This window comes from Anas platyrhynchos, chromosome 9 (assembly GCF_047663525.1).
Source record: "Anas platyrhynchos isolate ZD024472 breed Pekin duck chromosome 9, IASCAAS_PekinDuck_T2T, whole genome shotgun sequence".
Classification (NCBI taxonomy): domain Eukaryota; kingdom Metazoa; phylum Chordata; class Aves; order Anseriformes; family Anatidae; genus Anas; species Anas platyrhynchos.
In genome coordinates this window covers 22,077,168-22,102,906 of record NC_092595.1, presented here as the reverse complement: position 1 = coordinate 22,102,906, position 25,739 = coordinate 22,077,168, and the positions used below count along the sequence as shown (strand labels likewise).

Genomic DNA, 25,739 nt, shown 5'->3' with positions numbered 1-25,739 from the left:
CACCTTGCTGTGCTCCAGGGCAGGGGCAGGGCGATCAACACCAGCAGGTGATGGAGAAAACAGGCCTAAAAGTGCCTTCAACTACAGACACTGTGGGAGGAAGGCTGCCATGTGGAAATATTTCCCCATTACTGCTTGCTGGAGTAAATAAGAGCAGTGGTGACAAAGTATAGTTGTGTTTTCCTCATTAGCTGCCCCTATTTCCAACTAGAACATCCCCAAACTGTGTTGTAGGCAAAACCCCTGTTGTGTGCCAGGAACTTGGAGCTGCTAATGAATGCTGATAGAGGAGAAGTGCTTCAGTAGTTCTTTCACGTAAATGGGATCAACAGTAGGTCAGTGACAAACATGTAAAGGAAGGCAGACGTTTAAAGAAAATGATTTAGTGAGATAATTTGTGTGATATTTTTTTCTCATCATACACTGAAAGAAAAGTTTCTGAACATGTAAATGAAAGGAGGCTGCAACTGTCTGGGAAGCTACAGGACTCTGCGTGGGAAGGTGACAGTGAATTTGGATAACCATCACATGAGCTAGCAAGCCTTTCAGCTGAGTTTCGGCGGGCAAGAGCACTGCTTTTGTTCCCCATTCCTTCCTCTGTGTCTGTGTTGGGTCTGTCTAATATACAAAAGAATAAAAATAAGGTTTGGGGAAACCTTATGCCTGCCATGGTAAATTGATACAAATTCTATCGTATGAACCTTGTCTAAGGTCTGTAACTAGTCAGAACATCAGCTGGTACAGATTGCTTAACCCCACAGAGGTCACTGTAGCAGGACACTTACACAAATGGTCAGCTTTGTCTTGTGTTATGTCCCCTGAGGGGTAGAACACTTTTTTTTTTTTTTTCCTTAACCTCTGGTTTGTCATTCATTAGGTATTTGGTAGATGGATAGTTTAGGAGATCACCTTCTGCACTGTAGCTATGTCTCAGTGTTCAGCAGCTGCAGGTACTTGATCTAAAGCAACCCAAAGACAGACCTCAGTACCAAAGGAAGGATGTAGACAGGAAAATCAGTTTCATAATCATAGGTATTTATGAAAGGTTGCTTGAAAAGGGATATGTCTAAAGCCAAATTCAACTTACCTTCACCTGTATTATGATTGATGCTGAAAATGAGTGGCTATTTTTGTGAAATTTCTTTCTATGGAGCTATGGAATCAATGCTACTGCAATCCTCATTTATTGTTTTCCAGGATTTTCTGTTTGCATCTAAGCAAACCATTTTTCCAAACAAAGCCTCTGTGCTTCAAGCATTACATAAAGCTGAAGGTTAGTATTTAGCACTTCAAAATATAATATATGTCTCCTTGAAAATAGAAAGGTTAGTACTTCTGTGATTATACACAACTCTCTTGTATCTGCTGTGTAATACAAAATTCAAAGTTACTCTGATTAGACTTTTTAATGATCAGAATAATTGCCTTTGGCTGCCTAATACTTAATGTTTGTGTTCTGCATCAATATTCAGGTGAACTAAGTATATGACTCCCTCACACTATGAAATGATTGCAGCACTTAATGTGTAAGGGCTTGCTCCAGAGATACTGAGTGCCCTTGTTTTCATTGACTGCTGAGTGTTCAAAGAGCTGAGATCTTCTTAAGAGCTACCTCTGAGTCTCTCTGGATCAGGACCTGAAAGTGTTCAGAATAAGCCACAGAGTAAAGCAGTCTTAGGACATGATCTGCGTGAGCCTGTCAAGGATCAGTTCATTATGGATTCTATTAAATGAAATGCCCTCTACAGTTGGCAGAAAGTTGAAAGCAAATTAGTCTATGAACATGTAATTTTAAATTCTGGCAACCTCAAGGAAGTTGGCATTTCCCTTATGAGAAGCCTTTTTTGTCCCTTCACGGGTTTCCTGTCCCATTGGAACAGTCCCTTTGTCTTTTAACCTGCCTCAGTTTTCAGGGAAAATGCCTGAGGGGACAGATCAATCCCTTGGGACCACAGAAACTGCTCCAAAAGCTTGTTTTTCCAGGCTCACACTGACAGGTTGAACCTGGGTGGCAGGAGTCAAAGACAAGGGCTGTGATCAGGGCCTTTCAGCTGTTCTGTGGCTCTCTGGCAACATTTCCCTGTGGACACAACTGAGCATCCAATGAGTATGGAGCTGAACCTCAGGGTCCCATCTCAAGCACTGCGCCTGGTGCTGTTCCATCACTTCATCCTGATCCATACTTTTTTGTATAAAGTAGAAGAGTTCTAACAAAGCAGGAAAAAAAAAAAAAAAGCAAAATGCAAAAAACTCAACTAATAAGTTGAGTGGGTAGTTACTGGCAAGACAGGTCCAGTTTCCCAGTCACACTCAGCCACGGCAATACAGTTTTGTTAGAAACCAAGTAAAGCTCCAGCACTCAGAGGTATTATTGGTTGACCTGGACAGAATCTCTCTTCAGGGCTAATGGCTATTTTCCCTTTTCCAACATTTCCCTTTTTTCCAACATTTATAAATTGAAACAAAACCACTATGATATTAATTTACTAGCTTTTTTTTTTTTTTCATGGGAAAATGCTTTGTTAAAATATTCACCATTATATCTGCTCATCAAGCTGAAGTTGTAAGTCTTGTTTGGGCTAGGAGCTTGTTGAAGATGATGGCTAGATTGCTTAGGTCTTTGTAAGGCCAGCTGGTATCTTCCTCATAGTGATGGTTCTGATGTTGAAACCACTGGGGCCTTGCAATAAAGGAGAGAATGTTTCCCCTTATCCAAATAAAAAACTTGAGTCTTTTTACAGATTCTATTGTGTAACCATCTAAACCCAAATTCACAATGGAGTGTGAATCCTGTTCTTATCTTTTATCAGTAAAAAGCCTGCATTATGCTGCTACAAATGTGTGCAGGCTGCATAGCTGCATTGACCACAAAGACTGCGGGCTATGTCTGAACTCAGTCTGCTGAGTGTCAGCATAACTGGGAGAACACTCCTGGGAACTATCACCTCTCTTCCTCCCCCATCTGTATATATATGTGTGTGTGTGTGCATATATATATAGATATGTATGTATTTGTTGTTCATATAACATTCCCCTGTGGCCTCTCCCAAAGACCCGGATGAGCCGTTATGGGTAGTTTTATATTCTTCAAGTCTGAAGGTGACCACATAGGTCAGTTCTTGGGAGCAAAGTCAGGGAAACCTACTGTGATATGGATGTATGAGATGCTGATAAAAAACTCAAATCATGTTTATGGCAACCTAGCTGTTGTGGACTACCCTAGAGTCCCTATATAGCATAGGCAGAATTATTGTAACCATGTTTTGTTTTAGTTCATCAGCACGTACATCTTAGAAAACCTAAAATCAGCCATCGTCATTGCAGGAGTTGTATCTTTTGAGCATCTTTAAAGATCCTGTTGAGCCAAAATGTCAGTTGTTATGAAAGTACATGGCTTTGGTGATATTAGGAGATCTCTGGTGATTTATGTGGACTAGGGATTTGGTGTTACCTTAAAGAAAGAAAGATACTGTGAAATAATGTGATACATGCCAGGTAGCAGCTTATTCTTTTTATCTAATGATTTGCAATGTGTGAGAATAAGATGAATTGGCAACGCTTGCATACTGTTGAAATAACACTTAGAAGTGATCCAAGTATCAGGGAGGACAGAAGTTTAATACTACCTAACCTTTTCTTCATCTTGGAGTATAAATGGGGAGCTAAAGCAGAGGAAAAACAAAACTGAAACCATGAACATCTTTATATATATGTTCAGTTATCCAAAATAACTGTTTCAAATGCTATAAAAGTTCTTGAAAACAAATCTAAAATCACTTTATTTGATTAAAAAAAAAAAAAAAAACTATTTTTTATTTTTTAAGGAAAAAAAAAAGCGGAGAGTCATGTGCATGTGTGAATAAGAAACTTATGATAAATAACAGTTCTATCTGTTATAATGAATGAAAGCTGAAACTAGACCGTATCGGTGTTATGCAGATGAGCTGGCTTAGCCATTTTTATTAAAAGTCAAAACGTGTGAGTAACAAATATATGCAGAGACAATCTCACAAAGGATATTAAAAATCCTTGTGAATGTTTCTGGTATAAAAAAGTGGGGAAGAAAATGCTTTCACCCTGAGCAATAATGACAGTTTGAAATAATGGATATCTGAGTGAAATATCTAGTATTGCTTTCGGAGAAAGCGGATAGGAGAATGAAGTGAATAGAAGGTGATTATTTACTACTTCTCACAGTCTTAAGGACAAAGAAATGAACAATGATATGATTGGGTATCAGATTTAACTACTAAAAGGAGGTACTTTCTATGCACACAAGGTAATTAAATCTTGCAGCTCATTGCCACCGTAGAGACAAGATATAATGGGTCCCAAATTTCGTTTCTTAAAGTAGCACTAGGTAGCCTTCAGTCGTGTTTGTGGTCCAGTGCAGGAATCTTTTTACATGTGGATGGCAAAACTTCCAAGGGTCTAGCGAGGAAAGGATGACTTTCAGTTACTCTGGCTCTTAGACTGTTTTTGCAAGTCTCTACTGCTGGCAGCATTTGGAGGTGGGATGCTGGATTAGAAAAACCTTTGGTCTTACAGTCCATAAGCATTTGTTTATGGTATCCTGGGGACGTGAATATGATAGCAGATTTTTCAATCTGTTTGAGAGCAGTGCTCTATTTCCCTGTGCCATCTGCAGGGGTACAGCATTCCCAGGAGTAGATGCAGAGTCTGTAGAAAGTGAAAAACAATATTTCAGTGTTTGCACCACATCCTGTCACTGAGGGCACTGTGACTGCCTCTGCTTTGTGATGGGAGCAGAGCAAGTGCTGTTCTGTTCTTGTGTGCCTGGGTTTTCTTCTTCTGGACACCTGGGTACCTGGGCAGAGAAGCTGTGCTGGTTCCCTGATTGTTTCCAAACAGGAAGCATGTCCTTACTGATACTAAGCAAGCCAACACTAATAGAGCTGGGTATGGAAATGAGCACTAGCCTTCTCCAGACCAGAGCTGCATATGGTGCTTTTTGATGCTGTGTTTGTACACAGATCTGTTAGGATGGGCCATTAAGGAAAGAGTGAGAGCACAGTTATTACTACCAGATCATAACTGAGAACTGTGAGGAGGATTAAAGCTTTGCCTGCTTGAATTTTTTGATCCCAGTTTCTTCAAATACAGGAAACTTTCTTTGAAAGCTGAATCCCTAATAACTTCACTAATGAAATATGACTAAACAGGAGATTTTATATTTTCAAAATGTGCAGTTGATAAAGAATCTCCTCTGAAGAGCTGTTGTGCATTCAGCTAGTGTATGCATGGCTGTGAATCCCTAACGAACTGCTTGCTATCCTACTCCTAACTTACTCGGACTAGGAAATCACTTTGGTGACGTGTAGTATTATATACTCTAATATTACATTGTATTTGCTGTGATTATGCATAGCTGCTGCCTGCTGTCATTGCCAGTACAGTAAACTTGATACCCTGCAGTGGTTGTGTATGCAAGTTGGAATGTGTGTACACGCATACATCCAGCCGGTGTGTGTACGGATGCATGTGTATATGCACACAGATAGGAACTGTGGGGTTTGTCAGTGAAGCATTTTTGCAAACAAAAGCACAATGAAATTACTTTTATAATCAGAAATGCACAGTAAACAGCATCTGTATGTTACTGTTTATTGCTATAAATCTACATCTACTATGTGCTCACTATAAATCTTGTGAATCTTTTCAAGTGTTTACATTGTGTATTTTAAGAGATAATGTAATCTTCACACCATATTAAACTTCCCCTGGATATTTCTTCAGAAGAAGCTCTTATCTAAGGACTTTCAAGTTTTTAATTCATTTTCTGCTTCAAAAAAATCTGACACTTCAAAATAGCAATCAGGAACTTCAAACTACAACTTGTGAGTCATGTTCAAATCCTATTAGTTCCCCTAATATGACTCTGGTTTGCAGATTGAAAATCACACTATTTCTTGCATTCTCTGTTTAATTGAGAATGATATGAGATGCCAGAACTTTTTTGTGTGTGAAGAAGTCAACAACTGGATGTAAAAAAGACTCCCCTCCTTCGATTTATGGGCAAAATCCCATAAATCAAAGTTAATCCCAGCCATGGCAAATAAAACATTGGGAGTTCGCTTAGATAATTTATGAATATTAATGATTTGTTTTTTTGTTATAATTTTTTTGAGGTGGTAAGATTTTGCCTGGTGTCAGCCTGGTAATAGTGAACAGATAAATGGATATAGCATTCTAGAATGTCTCCTCTGGACAATTTAGTTTAGTTTTTCTTTGTGAGTTATCATGGTGTCTTTCTACTCTTGTGTGACCATGGTGGAACATCTCTAGTCTCAGGTATCCTTTGCAGCTATAATACTCTAAGACTACAAAAGAAGCTTGTGTCCCATGCCCCAGTTTTCTGCCGTTTTGCCTACCCAGTAGTGTCACGGCTTTAAGTTGGGTCACAGGATCTAAAAGGGAAACGCCTTCAAAAATACTTGCTTGTCTTATTTGTGGCAGGTTTGTGAGTGGGGATGAGCAGGCAGATGCAAGAAACTTGCCGAGGTAGCTTTTTGGCAGAATAAAGACAGCTTGGGACTGTACCCAGGTGGCATTCTAATGGCTGCACAAACCTGGCCGTGGAGTTGAGGCTGTGTTGTAAGCATAGCCTTAACTTTCATGATGACCTTCACAATGATGGGAAATGGCTCCTGTTTTGCTTGAGAGTCTAGGTTAAAGAACTTAGGGGTCCAGTCCTCTGTCCTAGTATCCATTTTTGTGCTTCTGGGCAAAGTGCAGTTTTGCACTGGAAAACCTTACCGATGTCAGTGAGTTTCATCTCAGTTGTTTTCATTACTGAATGGTAAGGAATAAAAAATCCTGCTATATGAAGGGACTGTAGCATTATGTGAACGAGGTATTTACAGTGTCATAAATTTCTGGTGACAATTTAAGGATGCAAAACCCAAAGAGCAGCACGTGCACTGTGCAAGTGCACCACGTGGAAAATGAAAGTGCTGTTATTGTCAGTCGTAATTGCAGTAGATCATCGGGAGCACCACCTCTGTTCTTGGGCCTGGATATATTTGGACAGGGAGCAGTACATATTTCATGATGCTGGATTTTGCACAATATTCCATTAGTATTTTTGCAACACTCCATTATTTTAATGAAATATGAACATGCATATATTTAACTTCCATCTATACTTTGCTGGTAAAGAATGTCAAATTGAATCATGGTGCTTTTTAGGAAGAAAAAGGGAGCATTGTGGATATTATGTCTACCTTCTTTAAAGTGCTGCATAATGTACTTTGCCCTACAATCTGCTTCATTGCTTTTGTACGTATAGCATTCCATTTAGAAATACTTTAGATTTCAGTTGTTGGGAAACCTAGTGCATCCTTTGATAAAGGTATCCAAATCGTTAGGCTATCTCACTGTTGTTCTTTGAAATGGCTTTTGTTGTGTTTTTTTTTTTTTGTTTGTTTACTTTAAATATGTTAGGTCAGATGACTAGCATGGCAGTTTTTTTCAATTTTAAAACACTTTCATTAAAAACAAATTCTGATTTCAACAATTTACAGATGTAAAGCAAGAAAAAAACTAAATGCCAAACAGCCTTCAAGTGTTTGTTTAATTCTGGGAATTGTTTCAAATTATAGCAAAATGGAGAATTATCCTCAATGTCAAAATTTCCCAAACTTTGTTTTCATTTCCTGATTCACTGAATGATGCTATTCATGGTAGCTTTTATATCAAGAAACTCAATAGAAATGAGATTTTTGTGTTTCTCTGGTGACAATGACTTTGTGCTTGGGACCATAAAAAATCTTGTGTGAAATTGTGGATAGATCAGCCACATGACACTGGCAAAAATCACAGCCAAGGTTGCAAGAGTCTGAAGGAATGGCTTTTTCTGTAAAACATGGGGGAGAAAAGCTGAACAGCTGGTTGAGGAACCATATGAAATGAGGAAATGGGCAAATCTCCGTATTCTTGTGTTCCTTTTTTTGCAGCAGAGCTTCTGCCTAGGGTTTTTCCTGGCCTGACTTAGCTTGCTTCCTACTGCTGCTATACTGGAAAGTGCATTGTGTCTAAGGCCCATATATTTAATGAAATTCTCATGGCTAGACCCGAAGTTATTAGAATTGGTATTGCAAAGTACATGCATGGTAAGAGTCAGGGGACACAAGTCTTTCATTTTATTTTACCAGAAGCAAACAATATTTCAGTTCAGGCCCTCGCATAATCCTCATGCATGCCTCGCCTTGCTGCTCGAAGCCAGAAGTGGTTCACCCACAACTCTGATGGCTGAATAGAGCAGGGGCAAAGTTCTGCAGTGGCGAAAGTGATCACCTCTAAGAGCTAGGGTCACTTCTGGAAATCTGTCATCAAACAAGCGTGTGGGAAAGGAAAAATAGAAACCACACATACACACAGGGCTTCTTGACTTGAAAAGTCTCAAAACAGAAAATGTCAAAACAGCACGGTTGAAGTGCGCTTTAATGAATGTGAACAATACAGACCCCACTTCTGTAGACAGGCTTTTCAGCTGAATAGTCTCTTCAGTCTACTGCATTTCATTTTGTTAGCTTATCGCTGACATTTTAACCAATCCTTCCCGGGGTCCATCTGGTGGTCCATCTGTCTTCAGCATCTAGAGTTCACTGTGACAAATGAGGTAGAGACTATTGAAGAATAACAATTAGTTCCAACATTAACCATAAAGGTTACATAAATTACATATTTCTGTTAACAAAGTGTCACACAAAGGCAGGAAGAGTTTGGCAAGGCAGACAGTAAAAGTGTATTTTATTATCACTGAGCAAAATGTATTTAGGTCAAATGATTTTACTGTGTCTGATTATTTTTTTTTAATTTTTTTTCCTCAAACCCCTCAGGTCTTTTGAATAACAGATGTTGGCTGTACAGTATTTTGGTTATGTAGAATCTTCTCTAGTACAGTAGTGTTTATAATAAAGGTCAGATTTGCATGCAAAGGAAAATACCCAAATGATTCATCAACCAAATATTTATTTCCTATGCATTACTTTAGGACAATCATCCTGAGGCAGGGAAATCTGTAGGATCCTTCTTGTTTAAAACAGCATAACAAAATTTCTGTACAGCCACAGTGAGGGCATACCACTTGTTCCATCTCTTCTGGTTCAAAATAATCTCTCCTCTGATACAGGCGAGTTGTGCAGTGTCTAAGTCAGATTGCTTGAGATCAAAAGAGGAAAAAACACAACTGAACTTTGGGGTGATTCCTGAGTGTGCCTGTGAACTATAAGTGGATATCTATGCCCAGGGAGAAGAAAACGTGGAGGAAGGCCACAGCACTCCATGTACCAGACATGGTGGAGAAATCATACAGGGATCGGCAAAAGGTACTACAAGAGGAGTGGTGGCTTGAGTTGAGAAAGATGAAAAACAGGAGAAGTGACAGAAGGACATTTTCGCAAGGCACCGTCTTTGCATGAGCAGGGTTTAGTAACTCAGCAAGTCTCTTTCAGTTACTTCATGCCAAAAAGTGGCATTCATCCAAATTCCTTGTGTCCTATTGATACATTCTGGTAGGAGCAGCTTTCCCACCTGTTGGCCCCCTGTGCAAGAGTATTGAATGCTTAATGACTACTTCTCACCTGGTGACACGACTGATCTTTGCAAATACAGCTCCTCAATTTTGGGAAGCAGATGGAGAGGAAAAGTTACTTCCATGCATGTTCAGAGTTTTGTGTTTTGTTTTGTTTTGTTTTCTCCAAATCAAGACCCTTATGCAGGTTCTCTGTGTTTTTGTCTTTTTATCCTTTGGGACCCTAAAATTCTTTGAAAAAGAAATGTTGTCCTGATAGGCGAGTCTGTTCTCTTTCATCTCTGTCATTCTGGCCTCCTTCTCCTTTTGGAGAGGCCTAGATTCAGCTCCTGCCCCTTCATTCTCTTGCCTTCCCCTCTTCTGTAGCTAACCTCATCACCACCTTGAAGCTCCTGTTCTCTCTGAACAACCAGGTGGCATGTATGGGGAACGTATGGAGCTGCTTACCTTTAAGTACTCTGTTCTTAAAAATATTATTTCCTGATGGGAAAAAAAGAATGGATATCTGGAGTTCTAGTCAGAAAAGAGTTTTTAAATTGATGGAACTATTATTGCTGTTGCTTAAGTTCTTAGTAAGAAGAAACACATTTAAAAAATCTGTACTCGCCTCTGTCGTATACTGAGGGCAGTAACAAGGGTTTCTTCTGCTCCGAATGAAATGAAAAGAGTTGAGCAAAGTAACTCCTGTTTGTTAGAGGTCAGTGGACTGTAAATTATTGATGACATGCAGCTTTTGACCCTTCCCGTGTTTGGCAAACCATGCTAGAATACGTGGCTATTGTCTAACCCTGATTGTTGTGGTGAATTAATATGCCCTAAGGGAAGCACAGAGATGACTAAAGAGATACGGGGCATGCACAAGGCCATAAGGATGTCCTGAAGCATAAAGGAGTAGTGACCTGAGGCGACCAGGTCATAGTTCTGGATCAGTACTAGGAAAAAAGGCTGAGAGGGACAGAAATTAGGAAGAATGAAGATATAGGAACATCCTACATCCTAGGGGAGGAGGAGGTCAAGCTAACCACAGAAATGTCATGCTCCTTCTTCAGGCAGAAGAAAGGTGCTGGGGAGAAGCCTTGTATTCTTTCTTTCCTAGAAGGTAAGAGGGACGAGATGGCAGATGGAGGCCCAGGAGAGAGCAAGTGTTTGTCGCTTCCTTGCCACTGTTCTATTGCATAAGACTTCTGAGGCTTTCAGCCCTAATAATACAAAAATCGTACCTGAGCATAAGCTAGTAACTGTCTGTGGAAGCAGCCTTCAGTACAAATGCTCAGGCTGTGTCTGTGTGGTACCAACCCTGGCCATGTCGGAGGAATTCAGCTTGGCCGCTCGCTTGTGGACCACAGCTCTGCCTGGGCCCTGGGCAGTGGGAGAGGAGGAGGAGGTGGTCTTCTGGTGAGAAAGAGCTGGTCAGTTCTCTGCAAGAGCAGGAACTAGCTGCGGGGGCAAGCTGTAATTCTGTGCATGGAACAGTGCTTAACATCTTTATTGGTAACCAGTTAGGGAGGATGAGTGGGAGGATGACAAAATTTCCTAGTGATGCAAAATTAATAAAGTTAACACAGGGTAGGCATTGAGGAGAACTTAAGAAATGTTAATGGCACTGGTAGGATGATGGCAATTGAATATCTGTGTAGACATGAAACTGTCGTACTATGTCATGTCAGACATGAAACTATGTAAATTATTGGTGAAATGGCTTCTCTTTTTCATGGTAGGAGACTACCAAAACACCTTTCTATGCTACAAAATGTTTAATAGGGGTTAAACATCTGTGGGGTACAAGTGGCAAGCAATCTCTGCTCCTCGGGGAATGTTGGTAAGATTTGTGCCTAGTGACAAACATCCCAGTGGTGAACTTCGCTATGTTAGAATTTCCCCTTTCCCTTTCCCATGCTAAAGTGTTGGAGGAAAGTAAAATTGTCATTCTTCATTGCAAACATGGCTTTATTCTATGGGTGTGTGAAATGATCCCTGTCTTAATCTGCTTTGTGTGTTCATAAAATATGTAAGCCCACTTGAATCCTACAGGATGAAGGGCATTCTTGAAGAGAGTTATTACAGTCTACCAGACTGTAGCAAAAATAATAATGTCTAATCATTTTCAATAGTAATAAAATTGTTATCGCTCTATTTTCAAATAGCCAAACTGAAATGCAAAAAGGGGCAGGTGCAGTTCTAAAAATGTGACCTTGGCTATCTAAATGTGTGAAGCTAATTGCAGGTTCCTACAAAAACTATTAAAAGCCTTCGTACTTCTAAGCACATAGCGAATCCCATGGCTGTATAAGTACTGGTTAAGTGTTGTACTCATTTATTCAGTTTCTGCAGTCAATAGCTGACATAACATTTGTTTTGCTTTTGTTGACTTTCTTAACAACCTAATGCAGAGTGCCTAAATGTTGCACTTAATTTATTTTTCTGCTTGAATGATGAATGCCAATTTGTCTTGAGGCAACAATTTCAGTGTACTATCAGCTAGTATTCCTCTCTCAGCAATAAATGCAGCATATTCTTGAAAGAGCAGTAGCATTAAGAAAAATTACCACTTGTATGAGAAGTTTAAGAATAAATCTTCAAAGTGTCAAAATTGCTATGATAGTTTTTATCTCTATTTGAAAAAATCATGATCAGAGCTTATAATTTATGAATGACACTTTTTTTAGAAGATAATACTACTCACGAGGTAATCTTGGGAATAGAGAATAAGCATATACCTCTGGCATAGTTATCAGTCTTCAATAGTAAAGCAAAACAAATTTTTTGTGTACACTGCAATGGTTCCTGTGCAGCCATACATGGTGTAGGTACTGGTGGTGTTAAAGAGCTGATCCCAGGAGGGGTTTCAGCAGAGAGCTGCTGCTGAGCAGCATTCCGTGTAACCCTCCTGCCCCTCTTAGATCTGTGCCTTGTCCCCAGACACCAGATGATCTTGTGTACTCTGCTCTGTGCTGCTTTGGTAACAAAGCTCTCTGCTGCTTGCATGTCTACACCCCCTGCAGTCATCCTGCTCAGCTGCAGCGTAGGCATCGCTTAGCCTTGTTTGTGGGCTATAATGAACACTCTGAAGGTGCCCAAGTGATAATCTTAGAGAATAAATTCCTCTTTTCAGCACAAAACAGATAACTGCCTGTGAAATGGCAGTACGGGTCTCAGCCTTGACCTGCAAGGAGATGAAGGACTGCCCAAGACTGCAATGCTTTCAGGCCATGATCACTCAGATGCCTCCCAAGATGCTAAGTGCATGTGGCAGTGATGCCATGTTGCAGACAGCCTGTCCTCCCTGATGGACTGAGGTTTCTGCGTGTGTTTTTTCAGCCGATGGAATATCCCTGAGATATCCTGGAAATTTTACATTTGCATTTGTTTTGGACGGAAATAAAAGGCTTGTTTTCCTGTGGAAAGGCCAGTAATACTCCTTTCCTTAAAATACAATTTTGGAACAAACAAATATTTTTATGCTAACTTGAAATGTGAAGGGTTGAATACTCTAAGTCAATAATGTTAGATACGAAGTAGCAGAACTTCTAACCAAACTGTTTCTGTGAGGGAAACCAGAAGCATTCTTGGTTTGGGGTGGGCGGGGGTTGCCAGCTCTGTCTTTGTAGAAAACACTTTGCTGTTAGTGGTGTTCAGCAGGATTGGTGTTGTGGTGCTAGGCAGGGAGGGGAGCCGGGCCTGCTGCTAAAGCAGCAACTGTTCCTGGCCATCACCAATCTGAGGCAGATTTGAACTGACAAGATAAAGACGAAGTGCTGCGGGCTCTCATACCGCTTGGTAACATCCAAAGAGGGACAGGCTGGTAGGGGCGGACTGGCTCTCCTTGCGCTTCCTACCCGCTCCCCTTTCAGTGCTCTGCGCCCACCTGGTCACACTGCTTCCCCCTCACTTAATTCACTGGTTTCCTTTAAATGGCCTAAAACAGAATTATGTACCGAATACTGTACCAATACCAACACTGGTCCAGTATCTGCCTGTATTGCACATCACCTTGTGTATCCTAAATAAATTCAGATGTTGGCTGCAGACTCGGTAGCCCCTTCTCCCAGAGCTTGTTGTCACAGAACCTCTTCTTCCTGGCAACTTCCATACGCAGGGATCAGGCAGAAATACTGACCATCTCCGAGGCTGCCCAAAGGCAGCAGTGGGATGACAGCTGAAGTTATATTCCTATTTAAACAAGCACACTCTCCCAGTGAAGGACTCTGTGTTTGTACCAGTCTAGACACAAGTATTAGTGTAAAATGGTCCCAAAGATAGAGTTCACTTATTGTATTCCTAAATGCTTCCCAGTGTTTGAAAGCATTTTCCTTGATGGCAGTTGATCTTGCCACTTAGCCGATTTCAGGAATGCTTGAGACAGTTTTTCCTGGATCAGCTCTGACAGCATGTCCAAGCAATTTCTAGAAGCAGCAATGTTGAATAAATGGCACGGGGTTTGGTCATTCTTTGAGGCTCGGCTCTACCCACATCTGCTTTCCAATCACATCAAAAGGCCTTCTTGGTGTCTTGTTTGATAATGTTTGAAAGACAAAGCTTCAAATGCAGCATGTGAGTAGGAACCTCACGAGAGGGATGTTCATGCCATTGCGTGTGGTAGAGCTGAGCGAGTGCAGTGCACAGTCAGTCGTGAACGCCGCCGCCAGGTCGCATTACTTGCCTGCTGGAAGTATTCAGCATCATCCTGGTGCTCGTGGAAATGCTCAAAATTCTCTTACACTTCATAAGCTGGAAGGACATCGTTGTCTTTTTCCTGTTTTCTTTGTCTTCAATGTCAACGTGTTGTCTTGCTGAATTTTCTCAGTAAAAATGGCTACAGGATCTGACTTTGAGTTCCCAGGATTTTGTGTTGTCAAACAAAGCAAAGGCGAGAGGAAAAACCTGTGTGTCTCTGTCAGATTGCTCCAAGGCCAGCAGCGAGGCCCTGTTGCTAAAAGGACCTGTCTTTTTATTGCCTGTACTCACACTGGGTAACAGTGGGGTCCCCATCAAGGGCCGGAGCTTTTTGAAGTTGGTGTAACAGATAACATGAGAAATAATTGCTGTGCTAGCAGGGGAGCAAACTGGAGCTTGGCAGGGATACTTTCCTCATCCTGGGTCCTTTTTTAAAAGTGCTGGAAAGCTAGCTGTGCGAGTTAGCTTGTCCAGCTTCTGCTGCAGAGGGTATGAAGGGGATTTATCCAGGTTTTCCCCGCTGGTGTTAATGGCTGTGGTGGGTGGTGTCCTGTGGCTGTCAGAAACACTGAGTAAGGAAGGCTGCTGTCTGTGTGGCACCACTGCATTTGGAAGTGAATTCAGAATAAACGTACATTGCAAAGGCTTCACAGATCTGCCCTGATGTTGTCAAGAGCATTGCTGTATTGAGAATGCCCTCCGAGGTGAATTTTTTTGTGCTTTTTTTTTTTTTTTTTTTTCTTTCTTTTAATGTAAAAAAGGTAGTGTAATGTAAGAGGGGGAAAGAAGATGCTGCAAATCAGGGACAAAAGCACAAGTGGAAAAATGTGTTAGAAGACTGTGTCATTCATGGCCTCTGTTTACAGGTAGAGCAAATAGATCCTGCGTGCCTCATCAGTGCTTTGAAGCTTTCTGTCCTGGCAGAAGGGAAGGGCGTTTGAAGAGCCGAGACTCTGCCTATGTGTGTATGTAGACTTCTCAGTCAAATGGCCTGCTATTGCCTGCTCTCTTGCTGAGCAGATAACCAGAAGATAGCCTTTTCATGCCCTCATGTGCGTATTTATATGGTGAGAGATCTTACAGCAGCAAGACTTCCATGCCCAAAGAGAAACAAAACAAAATCTTTCTGCATTGGAATGAAGCTTACCATTGCTCAATTTACTGGAAACAAAAGTCCTCATCTGAAGGGACCAGAAGTGTTTAAAAACAATTGTCTGGTTCCCCTTTGCATCATGAAGCACTGGCTGTTTGCCTGATGCTCTAACAAGAAGCTCAGAGCTCAAAAGATGTTGGAGAGACTGATCCAGCCATAGTTTCTAAGGCCCTGGCACTTCTCAGCATGCGAGAAACGGAGCTGGCAAGAAATCAAGGTTTGAAGAGTCAGCAAATCTGACTGCCCCTCCAAACTTTTCAGTTTTGACAAATCATTTTTCAAAAAAATGTTCCTGCAGGAAATGTACAAGTACCCCAGAGATAAGGGGAGGGAAGGAGAGAGAAAAGATTTACATTTTACTCTTTCTGCCTTTTTAATTGAACAGGCCAGGGAGATGCTCTGATGGTGCAGGCAGGGACTGAGTCAGGGGGAACTGGATTAAGAATATTATTAGAAAGAGCAGTGAATGTTGCCAGCGTGTTGTACTCTACAGATGTGATTTGTCTGTTACATTTTGGCTGCTTGTTTCTGGGTTAAAATGGAAACCTCTGCAGTAGATGTGTTTTGTTCTGTGAATGCAGAGCCCTGAACACAGAGCCTGGTGCTCGGTACCCATGGCCAGCCCTTGCCAGGTCCTGGCTGAATGCCTGCCGAAAGCCAAAAGGAAACCACCCGACTTGTGAGCCTGGTGGAAGTTCAGGCTCAGCATGCAACACAAGTTACAGTCCTGGCGGCAGTTGTACTTCATTTGTGGACTTGTACATTATGTTCAGGGCCGAAGGTATTTAAAAACCATTTAATTACATGAAAACATTTCTTTCATGCAGTTGCTGGTTAAGAGACCCAGTGATTTAACAGTTACAATCATGACCCACACAAGGTAATGCACAGGGCTGTAACTAAAGCTCGTAAATGACTGCTGCTGTTGACAAATCCCTGAAAACAAAAGGGTTCTCTGATGGTCACAGGGTCCAACCTGTTGGTCGAAGCAGGACAACTCAAATTGAAAAGAACCAGCAATTTGAAGCAACTTCCTAAATATATATATATATATATTTAAAAATAAATAAATAAATACCTGTTTATAATTTTCAACATTGAGGCTGAAAATGTGAACGTGTGCCAGACTTTAATTTGTGGCCATCAAGTGAACGTCTGCAATATGCATGTTTGATTTTCTACAATATTAACCACAGAGGCTGTATAACTATGAATACAAAATCGCCAATGCAGTTGAAGCCAGCAGTAATTAACTAGGATGATGGTCAGGGCAATGCTGCTGCTACACCATACTTGAAGTACTGGAGGTGTTTTGTGACACGTGACATGCTAAGCCTAATTAAAATATTTGCCAATCTCCCAGTTCAGTTTCTTTGCGTCAACTAAAATTTCCAGAAACTTCAGGTTATTACAGCTGCACTGTAAAAAGTCAGATTTTAAACTAAAGCACAGAATTAATCTGCAAAAGCATATGGTTAATATGGGGTTCAGGAGTAGTGGGTGTGAAAGAGAAGTGAATTTCAGCCAGCATGTGTTTATCAAGCTTTTCCATTGCCAGCTACTTGAAATTCATTTTTTGCCATTTGGAAATGTTAACATTATAATTCTTATGTTTTTCCAGACACAAAGAGCAAACAGATACTTTCTATGTGAATTAGGTTTATTTGATTAAGAGAACAACAAACCAACCAACAAAAAGTCCCCTTGGAAGACTGCTGCAGTGTGTTTCTGAGAATCATCACGAGGTTTTCTGAACTCCCCAAATAAAGGTCGCCAAGAAATGGAAAGGTGCAGCAAGTAGAAAAGGGGCTCCCTGCTGCAGCTGGCCCCATCGTGCCTTGGGGACCAAGAACAAGGAACGGGAGAAGGTTGGTAGCAAGCCTTCCTGTGTTAGCTCAGAGGACTGAACCCAGGGCGTGCTGCCTGCAGGCTGTCCTCTTTGTGGACATGTGGAAATGCCAGCCCTGAGAAGGCAGGAGGTGGGTGGTGAGGCTGGCTGAAGGGGCTTGTACGCCTGGCTGGGCTCTGGCCACCGCAGAGCTGATGGGAGCTGTCCCCAGCACAGTCAGAGCTCTAGGGGTATGTGCAAACACAAATGGGTTTTGTAGCATACTGAGTTCATCACACAGGTCAGGGGTTCATTGACAGTCAACGCAGCTCTTAATATCATCTTGGTTTCTTCTTTTTAAGTTTATTTATTGGAAAAAAAAAAAAATGTAGTCTGGAAGAAGAGGTCTGAGAGTTTGCATAACAAAAGGCTTAGTTTTCATATTTCTGCTGGAGTGATACATCTAATTTGCCATATCACACATCAGATTCACACTTTATTTCTCTAAATATTGTTTATACAGAAGCTTTCTCTGCAAAGAACATCATACAGCAGTAATTATTATGCATAATTATTGGGAAAAAAAATGCTGAGCTTTGTGCTTTGTTTTTTAAACCACTGTTCCTTAAAGATACAGCCATGGGCATTTTTTACCTCCTCAGGATGAGTGATGTGCTCCGTTTTCCAGGGCTGGCAGTATTCTCAGGGGCATGGGTTGAGCTAAAGGCTGAGCTAAATGAGTGAGGAGAGGGTGGGTGCCCAGGAGACGCTGGGCTGGGGGGCTGGAGCTGCTGCTGTGGGGATGTGAGCCCCTTGCAGGGCAGCAGGGGGAGGCAGGCACCTCATGAGGGCGTGCTGCAAGGAACTGCTCCTCGACTGAGCCCGTTACACAGGTATCATGCATCTGTCTTGGAAATTAAGACTTACCTTCTTGTTGGGAAAGAAGGTGGAGTCAGTCAGCATTTGGCAATTTAGTTAAAAGCACAAATGCAATGTGAAAGGAGGTGTCTGACCTTAGCATGTAGTTAGTGGGATTTGGTGTATTCCTCCTCCTGTTTATCAAATGTCCATTCACTTACAAGTGGTTTGGTTTGTGTTGTTTCAAAGGCTCAAAGCTTAAAATAGAAAAGGCACTGAAAGCAGAGAGGTCTGTGGAAAAAGTTCACTGCCTTGCATCTGTTTGGGTTTATTTTTAGGTCTTTAAACTACTTCTTGCCTTTCTGCCTTGTGTCAATGTCAGTGAGCACGGATGAGATGCCCCAGCTCCAGTTCCCCTTGGTTGTTAGCACTGAGATTGCATTTGGAAGAGTTTGGGTTGTGATGCTATGTTGTGTGATGCTGTCATTTGAGAAGGGTGAGGGAGTGCAGATATCTCCTCCTGCAGTCCTACAAAGCTATTTTCATACACTAGGCAGATTAATGCTAATACTTGTGCTGCGAGAAATCCAGATCTGAGACCACACACGCGGCCTTCTAATGTGCCTGCAGGTCCTTTGTGTGTCCCAGCAAAGGTAACACCCGGAGCGCCCCCAGAGCTGTCTTGGTTTGCACAAAACCACACTGTGTTACTCACCGCAAGCATGGACTGTACATACAGACATTTTCTAAGCTGGAATAGCAGTTACTGTGAACAGACAGAAAAATGCAGTATTTTCTCAATTCTGACGGAAATGTTCATTGTGGGCCAGCAACATCTGCAAGTCCTGTGTGCCGCGGTGACAGGTTCCTTAGAAAGCCAGAGACAGGGTGAGATCAAAGAGCGTGCTTTGATGTAGCCTGAGTTCAAAACCTAAGGCGGCACACCAGGCCGTGTCCTACAGCGGCCAAGCCTGCTCTGTTTATCAGCCTCTACTTGACAAACAAGTGCCCTGAGCAACAGATCGAAGTCGTGCTGTAGGCACCGGGGAAGACAGAAGGCAGAACCTCTTCCCTATGCTGGCAGAAGTGTGGGACGCTGCCAACGCAGCGTGCAGGATGTCGTGGGAGCACTTAAATAATGAGTTGGTTTGAGTACCAGGGGCTTCACCAGGTCTCTGCTTTTAAGCTCTTAACACTTCAGTGTGGAGCATCCTGGAGGTGACCAGGTGACACTGTAAGAACGCAGCGAGCTCTTAAAATGGGAGTTTGGACCCACTGTGCCAGCAGGGAGACTGTTCTTCATACAACATCATTCCTCTGGCTGAAAATCTTCTGTTGACATCCAGTTTTAAGTTAATCCAGGAAAAGCTCACATGCCTTTATTCTTCTGCCAGCATCTTCTATTTTCACTTAGAGATCTTCCCCCTTCCTGGCATTTATCCCTGTCATGTATTTATAGACACTAATGGGTTTCTGTCCATTCTCAGCTCTCATTTGTTAGCAGAAGTAAGTCAAGCTTCACCGGTCCCCTTCATGTGAGCAAAAATTATAAGCAGTATTGTAGTCAAAGCTGTTCAGTGTCCTGTAGCCTCCCCCCAGGCATTACCTGCATGCTTTTGACAAAGTAGTTCCTTGGTTGCTTTCATGGGTGTCACTGTAGCAGCCTGTTGTCATCTTACATTCAGACAGCATGCCCACAGTCTTCTCCAGCTACTTCTACCCCAATGAGCTCCCATGCTGTAGCACAAGGTTTTTATTAGGCTGTTGTGACCTAACTTTGTATGCTGCTGAATTTCATTCTGTTTCTATTACTCTAATTCTGTCTAACCTTCTAATCTTCTTTATTGCTGATCCAACCTAAATTTGTGTCACTGGCAAATTTCATTAGTATGCTTTTTATGGTAAGGTCATTGTTGAAAATATTAAATAAAATTGGTCAGCATAGCTCATTGTCATCTCCTATTTATCCATTTCCCTTGCTCTCTTACAATTCATTTACCAGCCTTCACCTTCTTCATCTCAACTAATGAACTCCCATGTGGCTTTCTACTGAACTCCAGACAGACCAAATCTTTCTTGGGCTTAGAACATCAGTTATCTTATCAAAGAAACCTAGATGAAGCCAAGCTAATCTGATACTGCCTGTCATTTCCTGTCCAATGCACTCAGAATTTGGAGCTGGAAATAACTTAATTCTGTTTAGTTTCCTCAATGCAGTACGTTCATTTGAGCTTTATTTTCCTATAGCTTGTGGTCATCCTAATTCCTCAGCCAATTTGCTTTGGCTCCTATATTCTTTTCAGTTTGGGCCATGCTCTATTTTCTTTTTTTCCCCTACTGAGTAATGATGTGTTTTTTGAATGAGCCAAATACTAAACTCTTCCCGTGGCAAGTGAGCCTGGTGTGATAGTTGACAATATTGACTTATATATTATGAGATAAAGGCTCTTCCTAGTCCTCATGCTATGTGGTTGTGGACAACAGGCAAAGCAGTGCTAGCTCTGTGTCCCAGCCATACAAGAGCAGAATAAGCTGGCAGGGTCACTGTGAAAGCAAATATACACCATCAGCGAGTATAGAGTTCTTAACTTCCTCAGGAAGGTCAGAGACAAAGGTTTAGCCATAGTTAAATACTCTGTTACAGGGCTAAAGATGAGATGCCCGACTTGCTGTTACTTGTGGCACACAAGGTGGCAGGCCCAGCAGCATCCAGAGTCCTCTACACCCTCGCTGGCAATGATCCTATTATTGACGGTGGCTTTGGGCCCATGGGAGGAGATTTCAGTTGCTGAACCCCTCAGCATAAGCAGTGGACAGTCTCAATACACAGGGCAAAATTTGGAAGTGGAATAAACCAAAAGAAGAGTGGATTTTTTTTCCCTCTTCTGAAAAAATAGTGACTGTAATAATAAAAAGGGAAGGTGGGGGAATAATGGAAATGGATGTAAAGCTAGCTACTAGCAGCAAGACTTTGGGGAGTTGCAAAGGAATCTGGCATTCAGCATGTTGAAGGTAATAAAATGGTGAGCTCCTGCTTGCTTTCTGAAAGTGCCCACTAAAAGAGATGAACATTGTCTCTAGTACTGACTGGGCTTAGGAAAGAGCCCTCTACATCAGGGAATACCCAGTCTTGGTGCCTCTCCAAGTTTCAGGTGTTTGCTGCACCTTACACGACTGTCCTCAAGTGTGACAGCAGCTTTTTAGAGTCAACTCCACCTTTGTATTTTACCTGTTGGAAGGAAGGACTCATCACTGCAGTTGTGATGTGCCTTGAGAACCTCCCTAGAAGCAGCATAAAACTGTAAATATTAATGGAATTGGTATCACAGCCTTGAAATCCTCTACATCACATCCATGGCATTACTGAAGGAAGGGTCTCAATGAGTTTTTCACAAACCAAAAAAAAAAAAAAAGTGGGAAATAATTTCCCCAGTACTGATTCTGGAGAAGTCTCTTGTTTGATCTGGAATGATTTTGATGACTTTGAATCCTTAAAGTGTTAAATGCAATTTTCTTCTATCCGTTAAATCTTATAATGTTGATTATAGACTGCTTTTGATACATTGCTATTGGCTCAAAACAAAATAGTTCAATAGCTGTTACAGAACAGCCATTTATATTCTTACCCTAACAGCCATCACAGTTTCAATTTAAAATTCCTGTTTTCATGGATTTATCATTTGGCTATAAAATGTTCCAGACTGAAGCTTGGCATAGAGACTCAGCTAGGGATTGCATGTATTCAATTAATCTGGGGATCCTTTGTATTTCAGAGCTGCCATATAATACAAAATAAAAATAAATAAAAAAAAAAAAAAAAATTAAGAAGTCTTTTCGTCCAGAATATGAATTAATGCCACTGGGTACTTGAAAGTGAATGCCAAATGCATTTTCTTTACTAACAGGTTTACTGCACAGTGCATTCCTTTCAAACCATATTACATGCATTTCTGTCACAAAGCCTGGGACAAAAATACTCTGGACTCACTTCTGTGTAGTGTTAAGGTGGCTTTGTGATGAAAAGCTGCTGTGAAGGTGACAGTCAGGAGCAGATCATTCTAACTGCTCGAGAGTCTTCAGTTGGCAGGGATGCGAAGGAAGCTTGCATGCTAACTTCATAGCTTTAATGCTGCTGCTGGGGTCAGGTTTTGTGCTGCTGACCTTGCATTTCCATAGAAACTTCTTGAAGTCACAGGCTGGTATCAGCCACTCACTGTCATTACGCCACTGGTGAGAGGTGACTTAAAAACTGTCAGTGTGCAGAAGTTGTCCTTCACTTAGCTTTTTTCTTCTTTTTTCAATCTTTTCCAGGTTTTATTTCATAATTACTAACAGGAGCAGAAGATTGGAAGCAATACCTGGAGTGCAGAAATTGTCTGCAAGTCCAAAGAACAGGGCCACAGAATTGTAAGTTTTGGAACAAACAACTTTTTCCTGACAAAATGTTGTTTCTTTCCTGGTGCATGCTATAGTCTAAGTATAATAACAACAAAGGATGCTTGTCATGAGGGCAACAGCCAGGACCCCCAGCTCAGGGATCTGTCCAGACAACAGTCCATGCACAGGTTCTTGGGGTGTGGGATAGGCAGAGCCTGAGCCATGTGAGAGCCAGACACAGCACAGGGACTGCAGCCTGTCTCCTTCTATTCTTTGTCCTTGGGTTAGTGTGGTATTGTAGCAAAGGAGATGTTTTATTTTGTGTATATTTGTAGAGATAATTAGAAATCTAAACTATATATGTTAATGCTTCCCTCTCCAAACCCTGAATTCAACCCTAACCCCACACAAAGCCCACCTAAGTCTCCCATGAACTACTGCTCACAACGGAAACCTTTTGGGAGACTTGAACTTCCTTTGGCAGCCTTTACATAATCCCACTGACAACAGGACTCTGCACTTTATCTCTCTCCAAACACTATCACTAACCCCAGTTATGACCCCATGCTTAATTAGTTGTTTATGAGTATGGATTAGCTCAGCCACTAACAATATTAATGGTATTAACAATAACAAATCTTGTGTTTTCAGCATCATTTATCAACAGATATTCCAAAATTCATTGCAGTTATAACCTTATGATTTATACAGACTCTTTGATGTGCACAGAAGTCACTCTCTAATTGCAGGCCAAAGAAAACAGCAAATTAAGTGTAACTATTAATGTATTCAAGCATAGTAACAAGGTCATCTGAAAGTAATAGACTTTAGGGAGAGGAGTTGCCAATATTAGAATTCAGAGTCTCTGGTCTACCATCCTTTTGTAGCAAGTCAGCAGTAATAATGACAATACTTTGTGGTCTTAAAGGATACAAATAGTCCAACGACGTCAGTTTGCAGCCTACTGGAAGCATTACCTTCCAAGTGCAGTAACTTGGACCAGTAACTGTTCCAGGATGAGAGAGAAAATGGTTATCACTCATGACTTGGTGAGGAAAAAAAAATGACCAAGTCACATGGTCTGCAATTTAAAAATATAAAATAAAATATTTTTTGTTCACCATCATTGTAGGCCTTCAAAACAGTTTTATTAAATATTGTAATCATGCTTCTGTGAGAATTGTCACAATTACTCTGCATTTTAGCCAAACTTCTCAATCAGAAATATCGAAAGTGTCTCCTTAGATTGATTCATACATTCCACAACAGGAGATACATAAAAGTCAGGAGATGAACTCTATTTGCTATAATGAATTTTATCCTTAATTCTTTTAATACTTAACAAGTACAAATACATGATTAAATTGAAAATGTAATATATAACAGGATAAGGAGAGAAGAAAAGACCTATGAAGCACAGGAACAATGATAGCAAACAAGCCAGACCAATTGAATGCAACTGAAGGATGAACGCCAGGGTCATATATGGCTCATCTCTGGTCAGAGACACTGTCCTGGCTGTGTTTGTGTTGATCTCGAAAACAGAAACAGGAGGAAACGTGGAGCAGAGAATTGCAGAAGGAATGGCTACAAGTCAGGTTGCCTTTGCGTATCATTCATCACATTGCATGGACATAGAAAGCCCTGCCAAGAGATTCTGGATCCAAATAAATGTATCCGTTTGGCACTGGACTGCATAGACGTACTGGCTCTGGTCTCAGAACATAGCTCTGGATTTTCTAAACTACATTCTATTTTTTTTAGTGCAGGCATGGCTGAAAATAACTTCTTGGCCAGCTCTTCCATCAGCTGTAAACAGTAAAGAACCAGGGATGGAAAGGAAACTTAGCGATGTTGTATCATATTGAGCATATAGCAGTTACTGTGGTGTTACGTGAAACATGCAGCTTTGGGAGCATGGTGATTACAGCTAGCTAAGACAAAGTATGTTGTTTTTTCTTTACATAAAGAAAAAAAATCAAGATTTCTCAAAGCATATTGGTATTTCAAGGTTCAGGTGGGAAACGTGAGCAAGGCACATTAAGAATAATGTGATCTGTAGAGCTGGGACTAGGAGATTCTGTAGAGTGGTACGTTACAAATCTGTGTAAGAACAAATGAGGCCATAAATTAGAGGTGACTGGTAGAATTCAGTTAATTAGAATTTATGATTGTATAGGGGATGCTTTGTGCTACTAAGAGACATTAGACTACATCGTGTTAAATACAGTCTGTGTACATAATTGTGGTCTGGGATTTTGACCCAGTAGTTTTTCCTCACTGTGGGGTTACAAGTCCGCTGTGCTGTTACAAATTTCTTTATATTCCTATAACTTCATCTGATGTTGTTTTCTTGCTGTGACATGCTATAAGAAGAAAAACATTGGCAGCAGTAAGCCAAAGCCTTCAGTTCCTCCGAGGTCTGCTCACTATGCTGATGGCTCAGTAATACTATCGCAGAGCGAGGTGGGCATGCAAGTGTTTGCTCTCCATTTCTGAGCACAGCCTTTATGAACAAACAGAGACAGTCTGCTTCAGTTTCTCGTAAATGTTTGTGTGGAACTGCCTAAAAGAGAAGATTTATTTCCTAAGAGATATTCAAGGCCTCCTGCCCTCTCCTTTTGTTGTGAGGACATACTGAAGGTGAAACTCATTCCTCATGAGAAAGTCTTTGAAAAATCCTAATGTATAGGACATGGAAACTTGTGCCAAATTCTGAATGGTTCCAAACATCTGGGTGCTCCTGCATCGAAATCTGTTCCCTGGTGCCAGCTCTGTGGTTTAGTGCCGTAATGAGCAATCACCACTTTTTTTTTTTTTTAATAAAAAAGTTCCTCACATACAAGTCATTTATGTTTCTGTGCTATTGGTTTGTGCTACAGGGAGATGCAGCTTGGGAATTAGTCCCACTGGCAATGGGGCTAATGACTTTTTTTTCAGAACTTTTTAATACAGTCACAACTATTTCTACCTTGCCATTGTTCTGAAGATAACATAACGAGTAATGAACAAACAAATACTGGGAAAACATGAGGAATGTTTGAGAGGAAAATCAAGGCCTTTTGAGTGACATGAGAAATTTAGGAACTGTCTTACAATTATGATCATTAAAGATCTGATGATTTATTTTTTTTTTTTATTTAAAAAGCCAAGGTGATATATCTGAATAAGTAATCAGTTGCAATAATGTGCATGTGTCCTTTCCAGAAAAAGAAAATAAATCTATGTTAGATGCAGCCAAGGAATGTAAGGTACTTTTGTGGAAAATAATCTTCCAAAGGCCTGTTTTGTTG

The 25,739-nt window shown here is 41.1% G+C and overlaps 1 long non-coding RNA gene across 1 annotated transcript in view; it reads left to right on the top strand.

The window, feature by feature from the left end:
- LOC106019230 (uncharacterized) overlaps positions 1-25,497 on the top strand; it is a 39,616-nt gene extending 14,119 nt beyond the window's left edge. The window contains exons 3-6 of the long non-coding RNA XR_011811436.1: positions 15,097-15,195; positions 17,005-17,251; positions 22,381-22,476; positions 23,833-25,497. This is a non-coding gene — a long non-coding RNA (uncharacterized lncRNA). The remainder of the gene's footprint in view (positions 1-15,096; positions 15,196-17,004; positions 17,252-22,380; positions 22,477-23,832) is intronic.
- Positions 25,498-25,739: the final 242 nt, after the last annotated feature.